Source organism: Coregonus clupeaformis, chromosome 19 (genome assembly GCF_020615455.1).
Source record: "Coregonus clupeaformis isolate EN_2021a chromosome 19, ASM2061545v1, whole genome shotgun sequence".
In the NCBI taxonomy this organism is placed as follows: Eukaryota; Metazoa; Chordata; class Actinopteri; order Salmoniformes; family Salmonidae; genus Coregonus; species Coregonus clupeaformis.
In genome coordinates, this window is record NC_059210.1 from 30,381,022 (window position 1) to 30,403,398 (window position 22,377).

A 22,377-nucleotide genomic window follows, 5' to 3' on the forward strand; every position below is an offset into this window, starting at 1 on the left:
TACTGTATGTTATATCATCTCAATGAAAAGCTATATGTGAATGGATTCTGTAGTTTGTTTTTAGATTATACATCCCATCAACAAAGGCTCCCCTACTAATATGACGCCCAGCTCAGCTCTCACAAAGGCAGTAGATACCTGTAGCACGTCAGTCTTTGAGGCTACTTGTTCTTATGTGTAGGGTGTAGTCAGTCTGGCCGTCTGCCCGCCCCCAGGCCTACATGTCTTTTGGCAATTGCACTGTGTTCTGGGTCTGAGTTGCCTTGCAGCACGAAGGGTTAAATGGGGAAAATTACCTAATGAAGGCTTTTTATGCATGTACTAAACTAACAAATCTCTGATGTAAAACAAGGTAAGGTGAAACGTATATTTACCCTCGTTCTCTCCCTTTGCCAGCTGAATTAATTTGATACTATTTTTGAAAGTCAGTGTTTCTAAGGGATAGGCCTACATAATGACGCAATGACGTCAATGCAGGTCAATAGCACACTGGTGAAGCGGGCTGAGGATAGCGGTGTGCCTGTGGTTGCATGTGAACTCCTTTAGTTGTCTCCCAATACCCGGGAACGTGTCTCCGCGGTAAAGCCGTTAGTTTGCCCATTGTATAGCCATTATAAGAAAGACTGCCTATTGATAGGCTATTATTCTCTTCACACTAAACTTCGTTCTTTGACTCAATTGCTGTTGTTTGAGATCCTGTTGCATCGTCGATGCGTGAGAGCTGGTTTTACCTGGTCGTCTGACACTATGAATGGAGCGGGACATAAGTCCCTCTGCATCACAATATCACATGTTGCACGGATCATTCATACTTCCCTGCTCCCTAGTCATTACATTTGTCGCGGTGCGCATCGCATAGCCTATGATGACGATTAAAATGACCCCGATTTTGGCGGGCTTCTTTAATCAGTTGGCTCACGCCGTAACTCGGTGTTCCGGCTCTGTTCCTGTTCCTAACAAGAACACCAAATATGTTCGCCCCAGACAGAGAACTAAACGACGCGCACGGCGTGACCCCCTTTCGCCGTCCTAATGCAAGAGGTGCAGACTGTCCCGCTTTGGCTCCGACCTAGAGCTCTTTCACTTTCTTTGTCTCAAAAAGCCTCTCGTTCAGATGAAGCCCTTTGTAGACCACTCGAGCACAACCAGACAAGACTTCTTACACAGGTAAGTAATGTATTTTGTACCAGCTGGAATCGTGACTACTCCAGAGGTGCAGAAAGTTGTATCTTTTAACCCTGGCAATCAGGGTAGCCTACTACACGCAATTATGATGAGACTTTAGTTCAGCATAATCTTGAAGCATGCTATATTATGCAACCTTTGCACTGATAGCCTACATGAACAGATATTTTAGCCTAGGCTACATAGCTTGATATCTGAACACATGCATGTGAAAAAACGTTTTTGTTATCGTTTAGGCTATGATAACTAACACTGTGGCGATATGGACAGTGGATATGTTGTTCAGAGTTACTATGAGTTGTGCACTTTGGGAGAGATCCGCAATAAACATAGTGAGTCGTAGACAGTGCGGGCTGCGCTAATGCGTAGGCGTATTCACGTGCCGGGGTTCCTCGGCTTAGCCCACTCCTCTGCTGGGATGCCTAGTAACAGAGAGCATGGCACATAGCCTATAGCTGTGCATGGCAGCTCCGCACACGGCGCGTAATAGACAAAGCTGTAAAGTTGATTCAAGAGCTAAGAGGTAAGCACTTTTTGTAGGCTACCCTACTACACTTTGATAATACGTTCAGGGGGGATTTGTGTCAGTGAGCACTTGTTGTATATCCCGCTGATGCACGTCATCCGAATTACATAGACGGAGTTATTTGACCATTTAGCTTACTTTAGTAGTTGCGTAGGTAGGTCACAGATTATTTTGGTGACCCCCTTTGCTTTGTAGCGTGTGAAAAAAAGTATTCAAGAGTAATTATTTCGCTAGACTGTATGCGTGTCCTAAAGGCAAATGAAAATGACCTATAAGTCTTGTTATGATGACAAAGAAAGAACTAACTTGCAATTGGTCAATATAGGCTATAGGTCTACTCGTTTATATGGACACGCATGAGGTGAGAAACATACGCAGTAAACAGTGTGATGCAGGAGCTCCGTTCAACGCACAACCTTTGCGCTGTTTAACTTTTCAGCACCACGGACAGCGCCACTGTGCCGCCAATCTCGCCATGGTTTTTACACAGTGCTTTGTTTGCGCCCTCTTACCTTTTCAGAACTATGGACAGCGCCACCGTGCACATATCGCCGCAGGTCACGAAGTGCTACTCCCTTAGCTTTTCAGAACCATGGACAGCGTCACTGTGTTAAGGGGGGTGAATTGAAATTGCTTTTAAAACCCATATAGGGACACAAACTGAAAAGTTGAACAACTTTGTTAACTAGGCGTCACGTGGCTCCAACTGAAATGAACATTGAGTTTAGATAACTTCAGGAAGATGGCAGATATAAAACGCCAAATGAAATGTCTGGGATGACAATTTTCAACAGGGCGTTTCCAAGATTTGAAGATGAATAGTTAGGCTACTTCTCAACACACAAAAAGTGAGTTTACGCTATTTTAGGCAAACGTTTGGCTATACACCTGGGCTGGCGCATTGATAAAATCCTTTAAAAATGGATTTCTATGCAGTATACATTATTCAAAGAGTACAGTTCCTTAAGGTAGGAGCTGGCCTGTAATCCATTTTTTTTTCTATCATCAGGGCTTTGCACCATAAATTTGGTATCATTTGTGTGGGGAGTAGAGGTGGGGGACTGTATTCTTACAGCTGTCTCAGGTGAGAAAAATGCGCGTGTGTGTGTGCTGTGGTCCTTCGTTAGCTGGTTGGTTTGGATAACCAACAAGCAGGACACGTCACGCTGTGTGTTTGGAGGGAAGTGCCCCCACCGTGCATTGTCTGGCATTTGGTGAGAGGCCGGTCCGGGCTGCGCTCAGAGTCAGGGAGACACTGGTTCTTTAAAACAAATTCTCCAGCTGACATTTTCATTAAACCGAGAGAAAGCTCCATTGAAACTAGCAGAAGTCCATGCTCCAGGGGGGAATTGGAGGGAGAGGTATCGGGCTGAGTGTGGCGACATCGTGCGGCGAACTCAGTGCGCTTCACTGATAGTCCCGCTCATTGATATTTGATTCTGGTTCACTGATTGAATGATTGCAGCTGAATCAAAGGCGGCTGAAAGACAGCGAGATGGAGGGATGGAAGAGATGAGGGAAATGGGCAAGGGGGAAACCTCAAACAACATCACAGATGGGAGTACTGTTCAACAGTTTAGAGAGCAAAGGAGGAGGTGCGAAACTGCAGTGCAAAAATGATAACAGTACGAGTCGTTTATGATCATAAGGTTTCTAGTTAGCAATTGCATTCCTATAGCTATCCAAAAGCCCCATCTCAACTCACCCCTCGCCCTTAGTGTCAGAGACTGCCCTAACTTGCACTCCACAGCGGGGTGAAACCTGCAGCAGCAAGCTGACATACAGTATGGCTATACTGTATAATACAAGCCAATACGCGATATAAATAGCATCAACCGCTGCGACGGGTGCAACCCTTCATCTGAGATGACTTTTCGAGGATAACCGCCAATCTCTGGGCAGACTGCACACACTGACGTCTCGTGACTTTCCACGCGGGGTGCTGGCAGGACGTCAGGATGAGCCCGGGAGAGGAGAGTAAGGGAAGGAATTATAGGGGATGTAAATTGTAGAGAGAGAGGGGGGGTTAAGGATACGAGAGGGACTATTTAGAGCGAGAGTGACTTTATGTCTAGGGTGTGTGTATAGGTTGTATCCGTCGTATTGGTGTGCTTGTGCTTGCGCTGACGATGCCGTGGGTAAGCGAGTCTGGCGCGTGGGTACGCGCAGCGAGCGAACAGAGGAACCAGTTCACGTAGAGATCGCATTGTTATTCTCACTAGCTCGGCTAGAATGTTTGCCTAGAAAATAAACGGATGGGAACCAAGCCTCACGACAACAGTTCATACCAATCCAGTGGACGATAAAAGCGCATGAGAGACAGTGGAGGGGGAGAAGGAGATTTCAGAATTGTTCATTCATACTAAGGAGCTATATGAGACGCATAGGCTGTTTCTAGCCTCTCCGCCCTTAATATTCCCCTACCATTTTATTATCCAAAGCAAAAGCAGCGTCTTTAATCAAGCGCTATAGGCCATATCTGTCAAGTGGGGAGAATCTAAACGTGACGTCAATGCCTAGTAACTGTCGCAGCCCCTCACAAAAAAATACGGCTTTTTTCTCTCTGGTCAGCAAGCTTTTAATTATTAGTTGTTGTTTTTTACTGTGCTCCGCCGACTAAAAGCAAAAAACACTGGGATAACGTGGGGTTATCCCTATTATCTGAAGGGACCTATTCTATTTCGTATGTAGGCTATTTTGTGAATTGCAAACCAACCAACAGCTGCGTAGTGAATTCTTCAGCGAAAGTTGCATGGAGACACAAGGGCGAGAGAAGGCTACGAAGAGCTGAGCGAGAGCAGGCGCAATCAAATATCGATAATAATATATGAAAAGAAGGAGTGAGAGAGATATTAGTGGAGTAAAGTACTGTGTTTTGAGATACGGGGAGGGGGCTCTTGTGCAGAGTTGGAGAGGCAAAATAATGTACATTACATGCACTACACGTAACGTCCCTGAGCGATGCCTTTGTGAGTGTTTTTCCCCCCTTACTGCAACCTAAAAATAGCAGCAGGGTTTGATCCTGCGCCAGAAATAGACGGAGGGTATCACTTGTATAAAAAGGAAGGCGACCCTGAGAAAACTTGGACGTGCCATGATTAAGGCTATATGAACCATGGGACTGAATATTTGTTAATATCCCATTTAATTTGCCTCTGTTTCTGTAAAACATGTTTATGTATGAATTCTAAATGCATATATTTCTCTTTCCCTCGTTTCAGCAAGTGGTCCCTGCTATGGTAAGTGATACTTTGCACGTGCAATGTTTTTCATTCAATGTAGGTTCTCTGTGTGTCATTTTTGCATGTTCTGGTGCGTGTCTAGTGTCGTGTCTTGTCGTGCTTCCCATCACATTTAGCTCACAATGTAAATTAGTAACAGAAAAATACCATCATTCTTGGTCTTGACATGGATACATCGGCATATTTTTTAAATATTTTTTGACAACATTCAAATTAAACCATGCACCTTTCTCTAAAGAAAGGGAATCTCCGCAATGGTAAATAAGTGAGAACTCCTTTGTCTGTTGGCGCTGTTGAGTCTCTTTTCACATCTCTTTCCTCCCGCAAAAACCATAAGCTTGCAAGGGAAAACCCTTCTCTAATGAGCGCTGAATGAGCGCACATTTTTCCTTATTTTTTCATTTTTTAAAGAGGAGGCATAAAGACAGGAATGGAGGAGGAGGAGGGGGGTTGAAGAGGAAGGAAACGAGCAGCTAGGAAAGGGGGAGCTGTATCCTGAAACGTTGCACGGACTTGGGGGAAACCCGGTAGCTGTCCAACAGTAATAGTGCTGAAAATACAATGAGTGGCACTGGGGAGCGTTCCGTGCATCACCAAACCGCGGTTTGAGAGGAAACCAATGCAATTTCAATGAACGATAGCCTAAAAACGTTTGCTCTTTCACGGAGCGTTATCGGAGGGTAATACCTGAAACTACCGATTGCCCCCCCCCGTTTGCAAGTACTCTTCCCGCCTGAATTTGAATAGTTTTACCAGATGATGTACAGGCACAGGCAGGGAGGCTATAGGCGGATAGACTTGGAGTACCCTTCTGTCCACGTCATCCATTACTATCGTCAGTGTATTTGGTTACCTATAGGCTATACCGTATGCTATGATCGATTGTATTTATTTTAATGTAAAACCATCTTCTGCAGCATCCCCAATCATTTTGTTCCTTTGCATAAGCAATGTGAAAGTTTTCATCCGTCTTAATGAACTACTGCCGGCTAAACCGCGAGTCACCATTCGCGTTTCAGTGCTGCTTTTCGGCTATGCTGCTCTTGCATCCGATATGCATGACTTTATGACAAGTACAACCTCGTTGGGAAGAGATGGGAAGCAGCGCTATTCAAAGAGTGTACAAAACATTAGGAACACCTTCCTAATATTGAGTGGCACCCGCTTTTGACTTCAGAACAGCCTCAATTCGTCGGGGCATGGACTCTACAAGGTGTCGAAAGCGTTCCACAGGGATGATGGCCCATGTTGACTACAATGCTTCCCACAGTTGTGTCAATTTCGCTGGATGGCCTTTGTGTGGTGGACCATTCTTGATACACATGGGAAACTGTTGAGCGTGAAAAACCCAGCAACGATGCAGTTCTTGACACACTTAAACCGGTGCGCCTGGCACCTACTGCCATACTCCGTTCAAAGGCTCTTAAATATTTTGTCTTGCCCATTCACCCGCTGAATGGCACACATACACAATCCATGTCTCAATTGTCTCAAGGCTTAAAAATCCTTCTTTAACCTGTCTCCTCCCCTTCATCTACACTGATTGAAGTGGATTTAACAAGTCACATCAATAAGGGATCATAGCTTTGACCTGGATTTACCTGGTCAGACTATGTAATGGAAAGAGCAGGTGTTCCTAATGTGTTGTACACTCAGTGTACTTAGTACGATTCCAGTGATCGTGATTTGAGGGCCATTGACCATCCCGTCTAAATTCTATTTTGGTCAGACTTCTCTCCAGAGTAACTTTGCGTTGTACTGTAGATGTGGTAGACAGAGCAAGGAGAGGGGGGGGGGGGTTAGTCTATATTGATGATTCCACAACAAGATATTGGGCTGCCAAATGGGCAAGGAATCACACATCCAATTACGATAGTGTCATCCCACTTAGCACAGACATCAGTTCAACGTCTAGTTTTGATTTACATTTGGTTGAGTTGTCAACTAACGTGAATTCAACGTGAAATCAACAAACAATTTCACCATGTCATTGGATTTAGGTTAAAAGTTGGGTGAAGAAAAGACGAAATGCCCTTACATTGACGATTTTTTGCAAATCCATTTAGTTTTCCACGTTGATTAAATGTCATCAAATAGATTGTCTGGGTTGAAATGACGTGGAAACAATGTTGATTCAACCAGTTTTTGCCCGGCGGGATGTCGAAGCAATCACAGCCAACATAGTGATGATGTATAAAATAAAGTGAAAATAACGAATCGAGTTCAAACAACGCTTGTATCTGCCTGCAGTTTCGTTCACGCCACACAAGAATCATGCTCACTCACTCATAGCTACAGTCCTCGCACGACTTTTGTCCACAAGCCTATATATAGCATTCTTTTCGCCGCGGGAGAAGAGTTGCAGTACACGACATCCACATTGTCATGAAAAATAAATCTTCAATGGCTGGCTCGTGTTGTGATAGTGTGGAACCATTCACCTGCTATATTACCTCCACCATTCAAAAACCTCCGCCTTTAGCCTTCCTTTTGCCAAACGAAGCACCAGATAGGGCCAGATCTCCTTCCTTCAATAATTCAATGCCAGCCGTGTAATTTCAGTGGAAACAACACGGATTCTTGAGTCGTGACTGCTAAAGTGAGTAATGCGAACGTTGGCTGCGTCAGGAGAGGCAGTCACTGTGCAGTGCAGACAGATGGGCGGGGGGTTGGGGAAAAAAGCAGGGCGACAAATGGGGATTGGGAAACGTTGTGAAGAATGCAGGAGAAGAGAGTGGGGAGGGGGGAGTTGTTTTGGGATAAAACGAGACACAGATTGAGGAGGGAGGATCCAGATATAGATCGTGAACCCGACATCCTACTCCGTACAGTAACTTATCTAGTCCCAAGAGGGGAGTAGGTATACCGGGGCTCTTGTGGTACTTTTTTTTATAACAAATTGATGGGGTCTAAAAACACTGAGAAAAAAACCTAAAGGGTAAGTAGAGTTCTACTATTCTGTAACTTTCCCGATTCATCTTAATTAATGAAGTTTATTAAAGATTGTTTAACTATTGGTGTGTGTAGAGTTTGATAATTGGGCTGGGTGACTATTGTTATCATTGACTTGTTATCATTATCATTCTAGTGTTTTGTTCCGACTACTGCTAATGATACTATGTAGGTGCCTTCATTGCCATTCTGGATTGCATTTATTACAATATATTGCGCTTTAATTCTGAATCCTTGACATGTGGTACTTTGACAACAAGTGTGTTTCGAGACCCCCATGTCGTCACTACCAGTGGTACCCTCCAGTGAACTCTCGCTGGTCATGCAATAGAATCGCTTCAGATGCTTGTCATGTTGTTGTTATCGTGTGGAGGAGGGACAGCGCTTTCGCACTCTTGGTTTACATGCGTTCTGGGTGCCATATTCATATTAGTGTTTCAAAATGGTTCATGTCTAGCCTATATACAATTGTATTAAAATGACGGGTTGTCACTTGTGATGCAGTAAGGATTTAACTAGCCAACCTGTTGTCATTTCTTTTTTCGTCATTTTAACTCGATAAAATTCATTGTGATCCGATATGTGTATCTCTCACATGCTTAGCCGTAGCCAAGCTGCAATACATGCGCAAATCGAGAATCAATCAATCGATATATAAAATCCACCCAGATGTTCTGTGTACATAACCCTATTCGGTCGCATTTATCAAGTCACTTTCGCCAGCTAGAACACAATTTGGTTTCCCTTTTCTTTTTTTTTCAAAAAGGGGGGCCCCTATATGAGCAAGACACCGATTGGTCGATGACGAGTTTTCGTTTGCTCCAATAAGGTCCCTCGCTGCTCTATATTTATTGCTAGCAGATTACTGCTTGCTCCCGCCTTACCCAGACGGCTCGAGCGGCTAGAGCGAGCTAGTTCTCCAGCGCAGACTTAACGAACAAGGGGAATATATATAAATATATATATATAAAACCATAATAACAACAAAAACAGTGCTGCTTCCGATACTCGGAGCCTAATTGACCACATTGGCTTAAACATTTGTACATTTGGACCAAATTATATTCGAGAGGGAGTAGTGAGACATTCAAGGGGAGATGGGGGAGAAATTAAACTACCGAGAAGGAATGCGATTTAGGACCATGGACAGCGGTAGAACGTAGTAGCGTTGGCATTCGGATGTAGCTTCGCTTGGAAACCCCATTCCTCGCCTCGTAGTGTGTGGTTGAGTTGGAGGCACACAATTGCCTCGTGTTGCCGATGGCTGAATGGACCCAATCCGGGATGGGCAATGGAAGCGGTCTTTCTTGATGTCACTTTCTTAAACCTCATGGACTCTCGACAGGACGTAGAGGCAGAAGCCGATCAGTCCTTCGCGAATCTTTTTGCGGTCTGGGCTTGCTGTACGTATCTAACAAGCTGGGAAGCCCTTACCCCAAAAAGCATTTGCGGAGGGCGCATTCGCCGACTCACATCGCAAGACGTCTTGCAAGCACGCTTCGTGGATAAAAAAAACAACACATCTCTTTTTTTCCCTCTCGCTTTTTCACATGATAATTTTTACTACAAATATTATTCATATTATTTTCATACTTATTTTTATTCTGATTATTGTTATCATTTCTATTAAGCCTACTTTATATAATTGTTAAGTGCTATTTGTAATTGCTTTTTTGTTTGTTTGTATCGTTAGGCTTACGTCCCATTTCTAAACTTTGGTGTGCCTCCCAACCCGGGGATACTTAAAAGATTTCTCAGCTCCAGAGTTTCCGAAAATGTTTTGGACTCAACTTGGAGTAATGTGATGCCAATCAGTTCGTCTAGCACCCCACCCCCCAGATCCACACGATCGGTGTAGTCCCCTCAGCAGTACACAGAACGCCCTGCTGATAAATACATCTGGGACCCAAATGGTACCCTATTCCCTATATAGTGTACTATTATTGCATTATATAGGTAATAGGATGCCATTTGAGACGTAGCCTAAGTCTAAACAAAGGGACACCCTCGGAATGAACAAGTTGCACGTGGGGAAACAGAGTGATTCCATTCAGAGACGGTGGGAGGATAGATGAGGAGAATGGGGAGGAGAGGAGTGGGTACTTGGACATCTCTGCCCTGCGTGCACTTGGGAAATACAACATTCATTTAAATGTCCCAGTCTCCAAACAGTACACACACACATACACACACTTGAATATATGAGAAATGAACATGCGGCGAGAGTATGTGAGCGAGAGAACGAGCCGTGCTGTGTGTGCGGCCGTTCTCTAAGACTAGCAGAGAGGCTGAAATGCTTTATTCAGCCTGCTGTCTCTTTCTCTCACTCACACACACACACACACGTTTTTCTTCCCAATGTTATGATATAGCCTATTCACCCTCGAGCATCGCCCACCACTACCCCTTTCACCAAGCCTAAAGCATAGAGCACATCCTTTATATATTTGGCCCATATAAGAGAGGAAAAAAGTTGATTGGAACACCAATTTGATCCGTTGACAAACTCCGACATATTCCTCGAGTTTGTTTCCAAAAGCATGGAGTGTCGTTCGTGTGCATCACGCTTGTGCACATAAGCAAAACCATGAAAATAAAACTCCCAGCTTTTTACTCCTTGTCCAGTTCGATATAATAAAATAGTGCAGTGATGACACAATTAGATTTACACCCGAAAAGCAAAGTAAAAAAGCATAGCTATACCGGTAGCTTAATTATACTACAGTGCCCTATACTACAGTCATTATTGGGACAGTGAAGTATGTTGTATTCTTCTGGCTATGAACTCCAGCACTTTTTATTTGAAGTGATACAACGACTATGAGGTTAAAGTGTCAGCTTTAATTTGAGGGAATTTCTATACATATAGGCTGAACCGTTTAGAAATTACAGCACTTTTTGTACATAGTCCCCCCATTTTAGGGGACCAAAAGTATTGGGACAAATTCACTTAGGCCTACACGTGTATTAAAGTATTCAAAAGTTTAGTATTTGGTCCCATATTCCTAGCACGCAATTATCACATCAAGCTTGTGACTCTGCCAACTTGTTGGATGCATTTGCTTTATTTTTTTTGTGTGTTTCAGATTATTTTGTGCCCAATAGAAATGAATGGTAAATAATGTATTGTGTCATTTTGGAGTCATTTTTATTGTAAATAAGAATATAATATGTTTGTAAACACTTCTACATTAATGTGGATGCTACTATGATTACGTATAGTCCTTAATGAATAAAAGTGACTCAAATGACACGATACATTATTTACCATTAATTTCTATTAGGACAGAATAATCTGAAACACAACCAAAACAAATAGAAAATGCATCTAACTAGTTTGTAGAGTCACAAGCTTGGTGTAATCATTGCGTGCTAGGAATATGGGACCAAATACTAAACGTTTGACTACTTTAATACCCATATAAGTGAATTTGTCCCAATACTTTTGGTGCCCTAAAATGGAGGGCTATGTACAAAAAGTGCTGTAATTTCTAAACAGTTCACCCGATATGGATCAAAATACCTTCAAATTAAAGCTGACAGTCTGCACTGTAACCTCGTAGTCATTTGTTGATTTCAAATCCAAACTTTTGGAGTATAGAGACAAAATAATAACAAATGCTTCACTGTCCCAATAATAACGGAGAGCACTGTATACTGTCCCTGAGTTTAGAGTATACCCGGCCATTACGCATCAGTTCAAACGTTTCAGGGGCATTTATATGAATGTGGGAATAGTATTAGCTCCTTTAATTCAAAATATTTGGCTACTAATCCCTACAGTCAGGTGTTGGCTATTTATAAGAATGACGTAATAGCATTGCAATCCTGGGCATAACTGGTCACCTACGTCGACCGCTGGCGTAAATGTTGGTCACGTGGAAATAGTTGTTATTCAAAGTGAGAAAAATCAATAATCAAAATAATTAATAATATGCAAAATAAAAACAAACAATTAAAACCACGATGAGGGCCCTGTTATAGGCTGCCCATAGAAAGATAACGTGTCAATGATCAATGATTTTGCCAGGAAAGTAAATATATATAAAAAATAGTGAATACAGTTCGCTTAGGCTACAGAACTCATATCAGCCTACTTCTCCTCTGGAGTTGAATGACATCACATCTCCTTGGCTTTATCAAATGACAAGTATCTCTGACCTATAACAACATACATACAAACTCAGCTGAAGCTTAGAGTGTAACTTCCTAATGTATAAGATGTGGGATTCCCTCCCTGTGATTATCTCTAGAGGTCAAAGGTTGTTTTCCTATGACAAAGAAACACATTTGTTAATAGGTCGATAAAGGCGGGTTAACTCAAAATAATGATAAAGAGAGCAGTATTGTATCGTGAAGGGGAGTCTCTACCTGCATAACCTTTGCACCCGCTTAACTTTTAAGCACCATGGACAGTGTCATTTCACTGAAAATTTCGCAATGGTCGCACAGTTCACTCCACTTCAGCACCATGGACAGCGTCAGATTTTCACCAATCTGACCACGGTCTTGCAGCCCTTTAAATTTTCAGCACCATGGACAGCGTCACGGGCCTTTGTTATTGATCAGCCCGATTTAAGTGCCGTCACACTCTGTCACTCTGCAGCTCAAGTTAGTCAAGTCTCTAAATAAACATCATAAATTAGGCTTCATGTCACCTCTTATCGTGAAAATGATGAGACAGCTGACAATTCACTAGTGCTGTAAAAACCCTCAACACCCCGTGACTAAAGTGTAACAAGTAGTCATAGGCCTACAGTAGAAAGTAGCATACAATGGTTAACACTTAACAGTGGAGACAAAACCACTGTTTCGCATGGTATTGTATTGGTGCTGTAATGTGCATTTCGGATAAGTATAGCCTACCTATTGCGTGTTTTCGTATTTGGACACAACTGCATGCAATAAATGCCAATGCCATAGCCCAAATATAAAGTCTTGTTTTGTAGTTTTTTTTGCGTGGTGCAATATGGATAGACAAAGCCTAGCCATGCATACTTTTTATTCTCTAACAATTGTTAAAAAGTGTCTCGGAAGAGATTCGAACTAGATGTGGGCAACCAACAAGACTACATGTTTTAGAACCTTTCGAGTCAGTCATTGAATTAGTGTGATTTGAGGATGTTTCAGTGGGCATCGTTGACGAAGGGCCTTCATTCTCGCTCCACGTGCTTTCAAAGGCTCTGTATTTGTGCGCACGGGACTCCCCTCTTACACCCAAATATGTTGTACACTTTTAATGACAATTACAGAAATAATGATACGCCTGTCTTTTCGTTTTCTGCAGGTGAGGGAAGAAGTAGGCACGATAACTTGAAGGCGAAGGGCTCGAAAGTTCGTTCCCCACGCCATGTGACATCCTGGCCAGAAACGTCAACTCGATTGGGATTTCATCATCTCCATTGAGAAAGGGAGCCAGCCTATCACCCGTGGACCACTAAAATCACCACCTCTTGGTCCTCTCTCGTGTTCAGCACAAGGTAATTGTTAACCCAAGAGTGTTAACATAGGCAACTGGAAAGATGACGTCAAACAAAAATGACTTGCCTTTGAAATTGCATTTGTGGGGCATTATCACAGCTGCGCACGTGAGCAGAAGTTGACCGTCCATGAATTTGGCAGCAAGATGATAAATCATTGCAGTCCTTTGTTAGAAATATATGGCCAGCAATATCATTACAGATTAATATCTTTAAGAGACGCCAATACAACAAGGACAATTGTTTTATCGAGGTTTGACACCTTCCAGTGCATGTATGAGAGGTAGGCAACATATGCCTAATTTTACTGATCTGTGACATAGCGTGCGAGAACATGTGGAGTAGGCCTAGATATAGTTCACAAATAGGCCTGTCTGGCCCTACTTATTTTTTGAAATGTGTTTTGGTGGGTAATGTGTGTTACTAATGTGTTATAAATCATGGAAACAAAAAAAGTATATATTCTATATATATCTCTTGTCTACCACACAACGTTTAAAGGCCAATTATGTTACATTTTATGCAGTTAGTGAATATCACAGACAATAAGAATGGCATTTATTGAGTAATGAGAAGGCGGGCCAATGAAGGCTCCATGAGAGGTGCAGGGTGAAAATGTTCCTAGACACTGACCTTGGGTCAGTTTTGCATTTCCCTCACTGATCCTAGATCTTTACCTAGGGGAAACTTCAGTCTCATAATGATATCTTGGCCCTATTCACTTGATTGACATGTATGAAAACTGTATTTCTGAAGAGTGCTTTGCAATGTTTTTAGTGTGTTTCTCTGATGGCTTGCATCATTCCATAGCAGTGTAGTATGTCTGAACACAGAGATAAAGTGAAGGAGAGGAGAGGTGTAGCTATGTGCTTTGTTAAAGAATAGCAAGTCTATAGTGGTGCAACAGTTACACCAAAATTATAGTCATAGGGTGCCTCCCAAATAGCCCCCTATATACCCTAACCTTTGACCAGGGCCCATAGGGTTATATGGGGAATAGGGCACCATTTGGGATACACAATTTTATAATTGGTCATGATCATAAATCCAGTGTGAAATCTGGTCAAAATGTTGGTCAATCAAGCACTAGAGTCAGACTTATTGACCTGCACGGAGGACTAAATTCTGTAGAATACCGTGTAGTTCACCAAATACAGTACAAATGTAGTTCTGTGTAAAGGTGTGGAAAATGGTGACCATGCAACTCACATCTTTGTTCAGAGAGTGACAAGCAGAACTCTTCAATGCTCAGACTTCTTTGGGGAATTGTCTTCATTTTGAACATTTTGAACATGTATCCCAGAAAGCAAAACTGTCATTATGACATATTTTATGGCCAGATTGTATGCTGGTTGTAAAATAATGTTTTGTAAGCGTATTTTTAGCAACCAGAAAAAGACGATGTCTTTATCTGGTTGTATTCTGGTTGTATTTTGGTTATCTGACTAGATATCAACCAAAATATGAAGTCTTTCCCATGACGCCTTGATTTTGTCATGAAAAGTATTTCCCTGTTTGTAACAGAGACCTGTTGGTTGTAATCTGGTTATATGACGTCTTCTCAATCAGACAACCAGTTTACAACAAGAAAACACTGTTATCAATATGTCATGTGACAAATTATGCCCGCGGGGATTATTAATTTAAAACTACTAAGGTTTAAGTCTCAAAGACCGTGAGTTTGTGGTAAAACCTCTGGGCTGGGTTTATCAAGGTGTGTCCCTCAAAATCTACCAGCTAATAGTGAGATTTGTATGACTAGTACAGTATTTGTCATTCAGGGTGCGTTTTCCTATTGTCTCTGTGAGAGATATGTGAAGTTAGGAAACAGTATGTATGGGTTTAGGAAACAGTCAGGTTGAATAAAGCCTTGAGCCTCCTGTTATTTTGAAAAGCATGAACCTTTCAAGGATATTTAGAACATTCAACCTTTGTCACTGATTCAGTGTGTTCATTGTGCAAGAGAGATGAGTAGAGCCTACCAAATGCCCCCCAAATTAAATGAGCACACAATCAAAAACTTCCACTCACAAAAATGATGCTTCCATTTTTTTTATACCTAAACCACAATAGACCGGAATTTGTAGTAAAACCAATTGCTAAAAATGCTCTCGGATGAGTCAGTTGATGTCCTGTAGCATTTCCCATCTAGGACATAAAGGAGCTCTTTCTATATACAATACAACCGTATAGGTCACCACATCTAGAAATACCTGTTTTTGTCCTCCAGATGCCTGATTTGTTAGCCAAAAGGGGTGAGGGGACTGTCTAGCCCTCTAAACAGATAAGAATGGGGACCTTTCCTCTTGAATGGAAGAACGTCATCACTCACTTCTGTCGTGACTCATATCATCACAAAGCTTTTTTCTCTCATTCCAAATGTCTTTGTTTATTTTTAGGGGAAACATGTTCTGCTCATGTGAACATAAGGCATGCATACGTACATGTAGGTACACACACACACACACACACACACACACACACACACACACACACACTGTAGCTGGGCTCTATACACAAAGGACTACACAGCCTCTGTGCTCTGGGCCACACAGATATTTAGTCAAGGCCTTTTGGTCCTATTCTTTTCTATGTGGTTGTAATTATTGTAGTTTGATACCAGTCTCACTAATGAGAAGAACTCAACCATTGTAAGACGATAGTTCCTTGTGTCCTTCATTTATTTGTGAAGGATGTTGTATTGTGTGTGTGTGTGTGTGTGTGTGTGTGTGTGTAGGGGAGGTGTTCAGAGGCCTATTAATGTCAAGCAAGCAAATGCTTTTTTCAGGAGATGGTTACACATTGCATACTTGTGAAGCGAATCAGCTTTTGAATAGAATGGACCACGGTTGGACAGGAGAGAACAGTGGGGATTCCACTTAACGCATGATGGAGACGTGTAACTTCTCAGTTAAGCTACTGTTAAATGTTCCTTGAATACAAAAGAGCGCAGTGGGTTATAGACTGGACAGGAGGGCATTCTACCTCTGAACAGGTACAATCAACAGGTAGCGCCTAGACAAAACTTTCAAACTTGTTTCCTTTCGTAGCTGCAGGACACTGAATGGACATCCATCTACTCATTGATAGTGATTGGCCAAAGCTTTCAGACGTGATTTTCTATGTCCAGATTAGTCACTGATAGAAAGGCAAGGAGGAAAACCATTAAACACATTGTAGGTGTAGTGGAAAACACAGGAGAAGTCCATTTCAATTATTTGCAGATGTATTCCCTATTATTTAACATTTTAAATGCGTATGTTTGAAATCAATATCGCCAAAGAGTCTAGCATAGAGTAGAGTTCTTTGGGACACTTCCCCTTCAGGCCTTTTGCTTCCTGTTTAGGCCTTAATTGTTGTCCACCATCATGTGGTGCTGACCTGTCTCTGTCCACTTGAGTGGTGCTGAATCTCAAATAGTTCCTTGCTTCCTCTTTAGGCCTTCCTGGATTTATTTCTAGAGATTCTCTCAGTGGGGAGTGGCTGCACCTGAGATGGTCGCTGTCCGTCGTCATGTGGTGCTGAACTTTGGGATTATGTCGCTGTCCGCTTGAGCGGTGCTGAATCTTTAATACCCCCTATTTGTGTGTTTTTGTGTGTGTTTTTTTTTTGGGCCATAGGACCTTTTACTTATGTGACTAAGTCACCTCAGACCTTGGCCCTATAGATATTATGAACTTATTATGATATACATACTATGACTGGTGTTGAGGGCTATCTGGAGAGTGACACTGGGGAACTAATCAGAAGCTCATGCCCCTTTCCATGTCTGTCTTATGCTGAGCTGAGGCAATAGCCTCTCTTTGTGCAAACTGTTCCTCTTTATGGTCATGTGTAGTGGTCGTTCACATTCACTGTTAACGTTCATATTCATGTTCACTCACTGTTCACTCATGATTATAGCTAGTGTCATGATGATTTGCATTGTACTGTAAGTGTGTATATTGATACAGTAATGAACCTACAATATTATGTTATGAGCCTGGTGTTATATCTTACAGGCAGAATTAGAGCTGATCACAAATTGTTTCTCTTTGTTTTTCTATAATTGATCACCTTCTTCCCTCACTGTTTTCTCTCCTTTCCCCTCCCCTGTTTCTCTCACCGTTTCTTTCTCCCTCATTCTCGCTCTCAATCTCTGTCTCTCGCTCGTTCTTTTTCAAGTTTATCAGCCGTATGTACAGGATACACATGGTATATACACCGTATGCACAGGATGCACATGGTATATACACCGTATGTACAGGATACACATGGTATACACCGTCCAACTAAATGCTTACTTGCAGGTTCCTTGTCGGCAATGCTACAACAATAAGAAATGATAAAAGATATGAATACAAACATAAAGTAAATGGCTCAGTAGAATAGAATAAACATTATAGCATAAGTATAATACAGGAAGGCACATTTTATAGTCCAATATTTACACATGTATCAGAGAAGGGGGGATTGGGGGGCAAGTGTTTAAATTGTGTAATATTAGCAATAGTAAATAAGAGTCTTGTAGCAGCAGCAGTTGTGATGTGTGTGTGTGTGTGTGTGTGTGTGTGTGTATGTATGTATGTGTCTGTGTGGGTGTGCGTGAGTGAGTGAGTGCATGTGTGCTAAGGTGCGGAGAGTCAGTGCAGGTGGTCAGTCCAGTTCAATTGTTCAGCAGTCTGATGGCTTGTAGATAGAATACCAGCAGGCTCGGAGACAGTTTCTGTCTTCTTTTCTGCCCCTCTCTCCCTCTTTCTTTCTCCTTCTCATTCTGTCTCCCATTCTCTCTCTATCTTTCACACTTTCCACCTCTTTCTCTTTTTCTTCCCTATTGTCAGGGCCTTCCTGACTGTGTGACAGAGGGAGTCCTGAGTAATGTTATGATGCCCTACTGCCCCCACCTCTTCCCGGCTGCTTCTGAGTAAGGTATGATCAATATAGCCGCACACACATTTCAAATACTTACAAAAGTTCCAAATATATTAAGCACTTTCCCTCAAATGTTGCTGTTCTGAAACGGCCAAACAGGAGCTGTATAAGGCCATAAGTAAACAGGAAAACGCTCATCCAGAGGCAGCGCACCTAGTGGCCGGGGACTTTAATGCAGGGAAACTTAAATCCTTTCTACCTAATTTCTACCAGCATGCCAAATGTGCAACCAGAGGAAAAAAACTCTAGACCACCTTTACTCCACACACAGAGACGCATACAAAGCTCTCCCTCGCCCTCCATTTGGCAAATCTGACCATAACTCTATCCTCCTGATTCCTGCTTATAAGCAAAAACTAAAGCAGGAAGCACCAGTGTCTCGGTTAATATAAAAGTGGTCAGATGATGCAGATGCTAAGCTACAGGACTGTTTTGCTAGCACAGACTGGAATATGTTCCGGGATTCTTCAGATAGCATTGAGGAGTACACCACATCAGTCACTGGCTTCATCAATAAGTGCATCGATGACGTCATCCCCACAGTGATTGTACGTACATACCCCAACCAGAAGCCATGGATTACAGGCAACATCCGCACTGAGCAAAAGGGTAGAGCTGCCGCTTTCAAGGAGCGGGACTCTAACCTGGATGCTTATAAGAAATCCCGCTATGCCCTCCGACGAACCATCAAACAGGCAAAGAGTCAATACCGGACTAAGATTAAATCGTACTACACCGGCTCTGACACTCGTCGGATGTGGCTGCCCAGTGACACAAGCCTACCAGACAAGCTAAATCACTTCTATGCTCGCTTCGAGGCAAGCAACACTGAAGCATGCATGAGAGCACCAGCTATTCCGGATGACTATGTGATCACGCTCTCCATAGCCGATGTGAGTAAGACTTTTAAGCAGGTCAACATTCAGACGGATTACCAGGACGTGTACTCCGAGCATGTGCTGACCAACTGGCAAGTGTCTTCACTGACACTTTCAACATGTCCCTGACTGAGTATGTAATACCAACATGTTTCAAGCAGACCACCATAGTCCCTATGCCCAAGGACAATAAGATAACCTTCCTAAATGACTTCCGACCCGTAGCACTCACGTCTGTAGCCATGAAGTGCTTTGAAAGGCTGGTCATGGCTCACATCAACACCATTATCCCAGAAACCCTAGACCCACTCCAATTTGCATACCGCCCCATCAGATCCACAGATGATGCAATCTCTATTGCACTCCACACTGCCCTTTCCCACCTGGACAAGAGGAACACCTACGTGAGAATGCTGTTCATTGACTACAGCTCAGCGTTCAACACCATAGTGCCCTCAAAGCTCATCACTAAGCTAAGGATCCTGGGACTAAACACCTCCCTCTGCAACTGGATCCTGGACTTCCTGACGGGCCGCCCCCAGGTGGTAAGGGTAGGTAACAACACATCTGTCACGCTGATCCTCAACACGGGGGCCCCTCAGGGGTGCGTGCTCAGTCCCCTCCTGTACTCCCTGTTCACCCATGACTGCATGGCCAGGCACGACTCCAACACCATCATTAAGTTTGCTGACGACACAACAGTGGTAGGCCTGATCACAGACAACGATGAGACAGCCTATAGGTAGGAGGTCCGAGACCTGGCCGTGTGGTGCCAGGATAACAACCTCTCCCTCAATGTGATCAAGACAAAGGAGATGATTGTGGTCTACAGGAAAAAAATAGGACTGAGCACGCCCCCATTCTCATCAACGGGGCTGTAGTGGAACAGGTTGAGCGCTTCAAGTTCCTTGGTATGCACATCAGCAATGAACTATCATGGTCCAAACACACCAAGACAGTCGTGAAGAGGGCACGACAAAACCTATTCCCCCTCAGGAGACTGAAAAGATTTGGCATGGATCCTCAGATCCTCAAAAGGTTCTACAGCTGCACCATCGAGAGCATCCTGACTGGTTGCATCACCGGCAACTGCTCGGCCTCCGACCGCAAGGCACTACAGAGGGTAGTGCGTACGGCCCAGTACATCACTGGGGCCAAGCTTCCTGCCATCCAGGACCTCTATACCAGGCGGTGTCAGAGGAAGGCCCTCAAAATTGTCATAGACTCCAGCCACCCTAGTCATAGACTGTTCTCTCTGCTACCGCACGGCAAGCGGTACCGGAGCGCCAAGTCTAGGTCCAAAAGGCTTCTCAACAGCTTCTACCCCCAAGCCATAAGACTCCTGAACAGCTAATCATTGCTACCCGGACTATTTGCACTGCCCCCCCACCCCCACCTCCCTCTTTTACGCTGCTGCTACTCTGTTTATTATTTATGCATAGTCACTTTAACTCTACCTACATGTACATATTACCTCAATTACCTCGACTAGCCGCTGCACCGGTACCCCCCTGTATATAGCCTCCCTACTATTATTTTATTTTACTGCTGCTCTTTAGTTATTTACTTTTATTTATTTTTTACTTAACACTTTAAAAAAATATATCTTAAAAAAATGCATTGTTGGTTAAGGGCTTGTAAGTAAGCATTTCACTGTAATGTCTACACCTGTTGTATTCGGCGCATGTGGCAAATAAAATATTATTTGATTCGAAATTCAACTTTGGTTCCGTTTGGTTCCTTGTGAATACACCCTTGGATTCTTCCAATAACAAATGCTCAGTTTTGTTTGACGTCGCAGAAAGTTAGGAGTTAAAAGGAATACTTCAAGTAGTTACACATTATCCATGCATAAGGGCGGCAGGTAGCTTAGTGGGTAAGAGCGTTGTGCCAGTAACCGAAAGGTTGCTGCTTCTAATCCCCGAGCCGACTAGGTGAAAAATCTGTCGATGTGCCCTTAAGCAAGGCCCTTAACCCTAAAATGCTCCTGTAAGTCGCTCTGGATAAGAGCGTCTGCTAAATGACTAAAATGTAAATGTATGCTAGGGTGAGTTCTAGGTCAAACTGAAACATGTGGCACTTTTTGTACCAGGCTGGCAGCTGCCCTACACCCGGCCGGCCGGCCCCACCCTTCCCCTCCATCTCTCCCTTTCTCTCTCCCATCTCTGAGCGAAGGAGAGGTGCCCGTCGTCGTACGGCGGTGGTGGAAAATGGGGCAGGCTGAGGGATGACTCAGCCTACTGGAGGGGGGTGAAGGGTGGTACTTTGGGAGGGGGTATAGAGCTATAGAGCCTCTGACATAGATGGATCTGACACACACGGACACGGACACAAAAGGGAATGTCTTGACTTTCACACACACATGCAGGCTCACAAACACACATATGCCATGCATACTCACATTCATTTGAAAGTTCTCAGTTATGATGATGCCCCTCATGTTCGCACACGTTGACTCACTATCACACACACACTTTCTCTCTCTTGGACACACACACACACACACACTATGAGGTTCAAAACAGAATGTATTTATCCTTTCTGATTTGACTTAGTATTCATTGCTGCAGAAATAGATTTTTAACAAAACAAATTACTAAATGATATCGAATTTATAGAGTAATCTTTCTGAAAAGATGACTGTATTGAAAATGAGCATTTAAGGGAGTGCTTAAATGAAATAATAACATTTACATTTTTTTACATTTTAGTCATTTAGCAGACGCTCTTATCCAGAGCGACTTACAGGAGCAATTAGGGTTAAGTGCCTTGCTCAAGGGCACATCGGCAGACTTTTCACCTAGTCGGCTCGGGGATTAGAACCAGCGACCTTTCTGTTACTGGCACAACGCTCTTACCCACTAAGCTACCTGCCGCCCCATAACATTGTTCTATCACCTTTTTTGGAAATTCACTTTTACTTCATAAACGATGTTAGTGATGAATTTGACCAGCGCAACAAAAGATATTGCCCAAATACTTTGAAAGTATGTTGATTTATACTGTAGGTGTGTATTTGTTCGAGTTTTGAATATTATATTTTCATTTTCCAAAATAGAAAAAAATTATACTCATGCCAATTGACTTACTTTTATTACACAAAGGGTTTTGTTGTATTAAAATAAAGTTATGTGGCCTCAGTTGAGAAGGAATATGAACCACATCACAGTAAATTGAGACAACAAAATTGTATGATATGGACT

General features: G+C 42.9%; 1 long non-coding RNA gene across 7 annotated transcripts in view; it reads left to right on the forward strand.

The window, feature by feature from the left end:
- Positions 1-1,043: 1,043 nt before the first annotated feature.
- LOC121532129 overlaps positions 1,044-22,377 on the forward strand; it is a 31,332-nt gene continuing 9,998 nt past the window's right edge. The window contains exons 1-5 of one of the 7 annotated variants that reach the window (XR_005994245.1): positions 1,044-1,167; positions 4,933-4,950; positions 13,193-13,385; positions 17,550-17,641; positions 18,206-18,293. This is a non-coding gene — a long non-coding RNA (uncharacterized LOC121532129). Of the gene's footprint in view, positions 1,168-1,605; positions 1,709-3,498; positions 3,689-4,305; positions 4,951-7,772; positions 7,892-13,192; positions 13,386-17,549; positions 17,642-18,205; positions 18,294-22,377 lie in introns of those variants that run through there. The other 6 variants (XR_005994244.1, XR_005994246.1, XR_005994248.1 and 3 more) reach the window with 6 other exon arrangements.